Below are 8,190 nucleotides of genomic sequence, written 5' to 3'. Positions count from 1 at the left end.
CCCACGGGCAAACAATAATATGTACAGTGTTAATAGTTTACTGTATTATTAGTGTCTAATATTACTGCTATAACAATCACACATTGAGTTGTTAAAATCAGACCGTTGTTTTTTTTTAAACAGTCTGAATGAAACGGCAGCTCTCAGGTGATCAGGTGTGTGTTTACCAGTGTTGGGACTAACGTGTTACAAACTAACGCACACAACTACCTTTTGCGGTAACTAATAACGTTACTAGTTAACTATTCCCATTCAGTAACGCTGTTATAGTTACTGTGATTTAAATGGGTGCGTTACTGCGTTACATTATGTGATGGAACTGAACCGAATCTCCCTGCGGATGTAATTTACAGGCGAATACAGCGATGTCCTCTTACAGTACCATGGAAAAGTGAAAGTGACCAGAGAGGAGTGATGATTGGTTAACGCGGGGTAACATTTCAGGGTAAGCCAATCAGAGACAGAGTTGGGCGGGTCTTGCCTTATGGGGAAAATACACAGACACACAAACACTTGCTAAGGCTAACACACACACATACACGGCAACGCCCACCACCAGCACACACACACTATGGCAGATGCAAGTATCAGCGCATTTACAACTTGGAGATATAACCACTATTTTCAATTTGTGGGGATAAAGGACGCACAAAATATTACGGTCAAATGTAAACTGTGTGCAGGACAGAAAGCATTGTCCACATCGAATAACAGCAATGCCGATCTCCTGAAGTCGCCAAAGACCCCACCGTCTCAACCACCGGCAGTGACCCAGATGGAGCAACACCATCTAAACAGCCAAAAAACGATTTTTTAAAATCGCCACATGTCACCCAGAGTCAACTAAACAGATTGATTGCTGAAAATAGTTTGTTTGTCTTCAGTGTCAGTCCGACCGTTTATTATTTATCTAATTGTTACTGCCAAAAGAGTGTAGTTCTTGCTTAATTGTTACACTGCCAAAATAGTGTAGTTGTTGTTAATGTGTAGACTGTGGTGATTGACATTATTCACCCACGGATCTATGGGTTGGGGCAGCGCTGTATAGACTGAGAGTTACGTTATCTCCGTTCACTCCAATGGATCACTTTTTTACAGCAATGGCGGATCGTGGAGCCTCTCAATCGTTCCCCGGAAGTTAGCGCCAAGGCTAGCAGAGCTGTAGAGTTGCAGCATAATAGACCGTTCGTGACGGACTTTTAAAGGTAAGAAGAAGTTTAAAGATTTATATTGCGGATATTATCAGTACATCTGATTCAAATTAACATGTGTATTAAAGGATGTCAGTGGATTATCCCTAAATTAGTAGATTTAAGGAACGTTTACAGATAACAGATAAAGCTAGGATTCCGGACAGCCTTTTAATTGTAAATTCCGTTCTTTTAATGTCATTTCGTCCAACGTTGTTGAATTAGAGAAGAGGGGCCTCTAAAAGGGATTGTATGCGGGGGTGGAGGGAGTTAAATATTAGATAAATATAACTTTGGTGCGTGTAAGAGTGAGTGTTTTTAGCAGAGCCATATTGTGTCCTTGTGATTATGTTGATTATTACCTGTCTGTATAATGTTGCAGCTCAGCTGATTTTGGATTAATGACAAAGGGAGAGGGACTTAAGTGAGAGTGAAAACACAAGGTAAGTTTAATACTACTGTTTTATATAAGTAAGCATACTAAACATGTATTCTATCCACTGGCGGCACATATCAGACCCGGGTCGGGGGGCGGGGCCACATGACCGGGCCCTTTAAACCCAATAAAGATTGACAAAAATATCGGGAGTCCGGGGTGGTAATCTGACGCTCGTGCGTAAAAAGTCGCTCAGTCAGTAAGATTACAATTTAAAACAATGTTTGAAAGAAAAGTAACTAAAGAAAAGGTGTAATATTTAAGATTTCGTTTCTGCAGTGGGTATAGAAGCAAAATATATATCAGAGATAATAATGATATAACATGACATAAAGTCCAACAAACCACAAGGACAACGAAAACATAGCCTAATAAAATGACTACATTTCTGACACACCATTCACCATGGACAGCCAGCAGCCACCATGAGAGCAGAGCAGTGTAAAATTGGCACGGCGACCCATACATTCACGTACAAGTAGGCTACTGTACAAATTAAATTTGATGTGTACTAACCACTACTTGAAGAGCACTCGGCGAGCCTTGCGCTCCGCGAACTCGTCAACAATGCGCTGTATGTCCAATTTCTTGGCTCGGTCACTTTCGATGGACAGCAAGGCCAGTCCACTCCGTCTCTCCTGTCCCATCGTGCTCCTCAAATAGTTTTTGATGAGTTTTAATTTGGAGAAAGAGCGCTCGGCGGTTGCCACGGTGACAGGAAGAGTCAAAAATAAGATGAAGGCTGTGCAAACCTCACTGAATGTAGATGTTACTGCTGGGTTGTAAACAATGAGCATTTTGACCAGATCCGCGACAGATTTTAGTTTTTGTATTTGGTCCCTGAAACAGGTTCTGAAAGAAAGCAGCTGGCCAGGGAAGCTGGCGGCGATGTCCCGACTGTAGTGCTCTCTAAGCCGCTGGGCAGCTTGGTGTAAATCCTCATCCTTTGCTTGTAGTAGTGTGTTGGGGTGAATTGCCTCAAACATGTTCACAGTTGCATTTAAGCTGGTGAATCTTTGGGACAGTTGCTGGATGATTATATCGAGACATGCATTGAAAACGGTCACCCGAAAGTTGCTCTCTGCGTCAGTGAGGCGGCTGTCTTCAGAAAGTTCATCAAAGTGTCTCTTAACTTTCCTGGCCCTGGTTGTTTCAAACTGTGTTTGACTTCCCCATTTAGTAGCCAGGGCAAGAGTGGCGGACTTCGCCTCATCAAATTGTCCCCTATACTCCACCAAAACACTGATGGCATTTTGCAGTAGAGTAGATGCTTTGAGAATATCCCCGTCTTTTGCTTGCAGTAAATTTGAGGCACAATTTATGCTTTCCAAAATCTTGGTCTGCATGTTGACCAAAAATAGAAAGCTAAATTTGCTTATGGCATTCTTGAGTGCACTTGCTTCATTGCGCTCATCCTTTTTGTCACTGGTAAGGGATATTTTGACGAGGGCTTTTATAATGTCTCCATATCTGTGCCTTAACGCAACAAGCGCATCATGGCGAGATGACCAGCGAGTGGGACATAAGCGTTTTAATGTGATAGTTCTGCTCTCTGGCGTCATTAACTCACTGAGCAATGCCCATCGTTTGATACTGTGACCAAAAAAGTTGTAGAGCGTCTCTACAGTGTCATAGAACTGCTTCACTCCAGGGACATTTTTAACAGAGTCGTTGAGTGCTAGGTTGAGATTATGAGCAGCGCAATGAACATAGTGGGCAAGGGGCTCCTTCTCGGCTATTCTTGCTAGCACGCCTGAATACACACCACTCATATTAGCCGCCCCATCAAAGCCCTGTCCGCGACATTTAGACAGATCTAATCCGTTTTTCTCTATAGAACCAAGGATTTTGTTTTCAAGCTATGAAGCTGATGAACCTTCAGTCACTTCAAAACCCAAAAAGACTTAATTGATCTGTATATCTGTTGCAATATCCATGTCGTTCTTAACAACAGTTATGTAGCGGTAAACCTGACTCAACTGGTCTATCTTTGACACATCTTGCGTTGTGTCCATGATGACGGAATAAAATGGGGCTTCGTTTATTTCATCAATGATATCAGCTTTCACACGTTGAGATAATATGTAAATAATCTCATCTTGAATCTGGTGACTGAGGTATTTCACTGACCCTTCTGGTCGGTTGATTAGCTCTTTCAAAACAGGGTCGTAGCGAGCCAATAATTCTATTATTGACAAAAAGTTGCCAGCTTTTCCCTGACCTAGAACCTCTCGATGGCCACTGAATGCCAAGTTGCTTGAAGCTAGAGTGAGAGTTACATTAACAATGCGCTCCACGACCTGTCTCCAAAATTGGGCGGCATTACGCACATTCCTCTCCATGTCAGCGTCTATTGTGCCGTTGGTTTTCCACTGCTCATATACTACGCATGCACCAAGGTGTATTTGAGTGGATTTATGCCTCTCAATTTTAGTAGAAAGATGTTTCCAGTCTTTTATTCCGTTTACCCATGCATTGTTGTAGAACGGTGCCTTTCGGTTGGCAAAAAGCCAGCAAGGCTCACAGTAGCAGCAGTCCAATTTTGGAGAATAGCACATTCAACTTTAGTGGTGGAGGTGTAATAGCTTTCTGAAAAGCAACGGTTATCCTTGTCTTTGGGAAATGGACCTTTGGGTTTGCATGGGCCCATTTTAAGCATATATCTTTTGATATTGGCGTCCTCAATGTTTTCAAAATAGTTTGCCCGATCAGTCGGAAAACGCTCCAGAGGATAATTGCAGGACACATCATGATCCGTGGTCTGAGTTTCACCCGTAGGAGTAGCGTGAGGAGGAGACCTGTTGCTGCTTTCATTCCCAGTGTCCGGTACTTCTTCACCTTGCGGCGTAGCAGGTAAGGAGCCGGAGGGGGAGGGGTGCGGCTGGTCAAGCGTCAGGCCTGGCTCTCCTCTCGACGAGCAGCTAGCAGCTGCTGAGTCGTCCCTATTATTATTATTATTATTATTATTATTATTATTATTATCATCATCATCACTACAGCCGAGAGACAGAAAAGGAAATAAGCTAGGCGGCCGAGCTACACGAAGTAACAACAACCATGATATCAACATTTACCACAAACTCACATTTTCTTGTTGACAGTGTGTGTCCGTGATTGTAGCCTACCTGTAAATTTGGCTAACCCTCACTAACGTTGTTGGCGGGCTGGGGCTCGGGGATGAAACACGGCTGGCAGTGGCAAAAACTTCAGGTTCATCTCCCGCAGGAGGAGGAGTAGGGCGAAAAAAATATCCATCTAGCTTGGACAATTTGGCTTTTCCTTGGTCCTTTTTATCTTTTTCTTTGCGTTTTGTAGCTCCACTTTTGTGTTTATAACTGATTGATGATGACGTTGACGTTCATTTACGTATGATGTTGATGGACGGCTGTTGATGACGATTTTACCCAAAATACATTGGGAGACAATAGAAGGGGTTCACTTGCAATTTTTCATGTTTTAATGTTAAATGTGAGTGTGAAAATAGCAGCACAAGTTCAACTCATATTATAGGCTACAATGCTAATACCTAATATGACCACGAACGTCAGTGCAATCAGTGGCGCGAGGCAGCAGGGCCCGCCGGCTAATATCTCGGGGGCAGAGCCTGCTGCCTCGGCGACGGGCCCCCATTGGGTCCCAACCGTCCCGGGCCCGGGGAGCCCTGCCCCTACAGCCCCCCCTGAAGCTCCGCCCCTGATTCTATCACTGTATTATATAAGTAATCTTGTTAGTAACCTACTGTATGGCAGGTGGAGGGGCAGTGATGTTACAGGTGGAGGAGCAAAACTGCAAGACTGCAAACTCACAAAACAGAGAAATCAAAGTGTGTTCTCCAGAGAAGAGGTTGATTTCACTTCATTTATTTCATATTTTCTAAAGATGTGGAAATGGCAACAAAAAAAAACTTGAGAGCTGCAACCAAGACAACTGTAACAACATGAGTAGAGAGCCACCAAGGTTTTTCAAGTCCCTCTCTTACTCCATTTTGCCAACCCAAACTTCCAGGTACATGACGGGACACCTTGCTTGTTTTTGTTGTTTGCGCTCCTCTGGCTGGGTGCTGGCAGGTGGAGGGCAGTGATGTTACGGGTGGAGGGGCATTGATGTTAGCTGTTACACACCAGGCTCAAACTTAACACATTTCATCCTTCTTTGCAGTGTCCTTAATCCTGGAAGGGGAATCTGCAATTCCTGCAGAGTTTTGTAACCCGTTGGTCCGCACGCAAAGCGAATTTTTAAAGCCTTCTTAATTGTCTCATTGCTCCATTTCATCCCCTTTGTGGTGAGTCTGCCTAATGCCTTAAGTTGGTCTTTTTAAAACGTTTTCTTATATTTGTTGTCCCTAATTTTCATTGTTTTCTTGAGAGCTGCATTTTCCTGCCTGATTTTTCTTAGTGCAGACTTTGCTTTTTTGTTGATTCCTTCTTGGCTCTTTAATTTTCTCTTTAATTTTTTTAATAGATCTGTTTGACTGGCTGCTGGTTCCCTCGTATGCTGACTGGCTGCTGGTTCCCTCGTATGCTGACTGGCTGCTGGTTCCCTCGTATGCTGACTGGCTGCTGGTTCCCTCGTATGCTGACTGGCTGCTGGTTCCCTCGTATGCTGACTGGCTGCTGGTTCCCTCGTATGCTGACTGGCTGCTGGTTCCCTTGTATGCTGACTGGCTGCTGGTTCCCTCGTATGCTGACTGGCTGCTGGCTGAGTGGGTGGTGTCCACCCTCCCTGTCTCTCCTAACTAGCCATGTCCTCTCTTTCTTCACCCTCACTTTCCTTTCTCTCAGTCTCCTCATCCCTTCTTCCCTCAATCTTTGAGACTAATGTAAGTAGAAGACCTGGCACTGTAGATTTTCGAACATTTAAAATATTACACACAGAACAACTCAGTTTTGTCTGCCCACATACATATTCCATAGTGGTTGAATACACAGTATTAGGAAACACTTTATACTTACTGGACATGTTATACTCATTACATACTGTATATAAAATATGACCAAGAATGTGAGACAACTTTATAGAAATTCATATCACATCTGTTACTGATGCCATTTGTCATACTTTGTTAAACTCACAAATAATAAAGTTCCATAACTTCAGTTGGGAACAAAGACCACACCTTATCTCCCCAAGGCAATTTCCCATCCAATAGGTGTGTATAACCCTTTCTCCTGTCTGTTACTCCCTCTTTCAGCACAAGAACCAGAGGGGGATTCAATGGAGCCTGAATACCTGCACTGAGACCCTCACCCTGCACCCTGAGTCTCAACTCTGTGTTTTTCAAGCCTTTCCCTGTTTTTTTGTATTAAACAAAACATTAAGCTTTCCCAATGGTGTGGTTTTCGTTTTGTGAAAAAGTGCAAATGCAGTGTTTGTATATAATATCCTCACATGTTTTTTTTTGCTGTTGGTCGTGAAATTGCTCCTGCTGACTTGAGCCAGCCATTTTTTCCTCCGCTCTGTGTCAGTGGGGAAGCCGTACATTCGTACTCCTTTCTCGGAGCGATTTGAGCATCCCCAGGCAGCACAGCAAACCATGGTGGCGACTAGGAGGCAACACAGCAAACCAGGACAACACGGAGGAAAAGGCACAGACAAACTGCATGATATGCTATTCAATGTTTATTGAATTCCATGTATTTGCAATGGATGTTCCTAAAACAACACATTTAACATCATCATCATCATCATCATGCTGCTGCTGCTGCTGCTGCTAGTCCTTTGATAGTCACCTGTCGGTCTCCTGTCCTTTCTGAAAGCCATAAAGATGACATTAGTCATTTAGATAACTTGTGTCCTCAATTACCATGGGATTACTGAAACTACCATGAATTTAAGAAAATGGTAGAAATTAATCTAATCTGAATTTTGAAGCATTCCTTTAGATCCCCTCCCTCTAAATATATCAATAAACATTAGAAAGTGATGCTCCTGACTACCATACAAGTTTAAGAAGATAATATTGGTTTTAAAGAATTCAAAGCTATAAACAGCAACAGGCTCTTTAACCAAGGCACTGTTAGCCTAACATGTAAACTAGTTGTTCACACTAATCCTAATATTATCACTTAATATTAGCAAATTCTATTTTATTTTTAAAAACATATTGATGTAAATACATACACATATCGATTTGTTTTATAAATATTGCAAATCAAAACCTTTATTCACTAATAATTACCAAAAATCGTAGTTCTATCTCCTGTTATCAATGCATTCACATTGCCTGCCATGAACTTCCGGGGAACGATCCTCGTCTGCATGAACAACGTGACGATAACCTTTTTTGGACTTCCGCTGTCGTAACTCTTCTATCTATACGGCGCTGGGTTGGGGTATTGTTTTGCACGGACATTTTAGTGAACCGGACTTCCTGTTTCCGCCGGTCTTCGCTTCCCGGGCATGAAGTTGTTTACAATGGTTTTCAGATGCTAAATAAAAGTCTAGCTTGTACCCTTGATACCCCGCCTCCGACTCCCATCTCTCGGCACCACAACACTGCCAAAAGAGTGTAGTTGTTTTTATTTCATTTTGCACTACTTAGAACTTGATTGTTGAGGCCACAAT

At 42.8% G+C, this 8,190-nt stretch overlaps 1 long non-coding RNA gene across 3 annotated transcripts; it reads left to right on the top strand.

Annotated features, from left to right (window-relative positions):
* The first annotated feature begins 481 nt into the window (after positions 1 to 481).
* On the top strand, positions 482 to 6,949 carry LOC307024737. 3 transcript variants are annotated; one of them, XR_013803977.1, is made up of 4 exons: positions 482 to 1,205; positions 1,573 to 1,633; positions 5,785 to 5,908; positions 6,088 to 6,949. It is a non-coding gene; the product is annotated as an uncharacterized lncRNA (long non-coding RNA). The 3 variants fall into 3 exon arrangements; XR_013803978.1 differs by lacking the exons at positions 482 to 1,205; positions 1,573 to 1,633 and having other exon boundaries at positions 4,623 to 5,908; positions 6,088 to 6,445; positions 6,818 to 6,949; XR_013803979.1 differs by lacking the exons at positions 482 to 1,205; positions 1,573 to 1,633 and having other exon boundaries at positions 4,623 to 5,908.
* The last annotated feature ends 1,241 nt before the right edge of the window (positions 6,950 to 8,190 follow it).

Source organism: Notothenia rossii (assembly GCF_949606895.1).
Source record: "Notothenia rossii genome assembly, chromosome: 11".
Lineage (NCBI taxonomy): Eukaryota > Metazoa > Chordata > Actinopteri > Perciformes > Nototheniidae > Notothenia > Notothenia rossii.
Note: the sequence above shows the minus strand (reverse complement) of the source record. Positions and strands in the feature narration are given on the sequence as shown.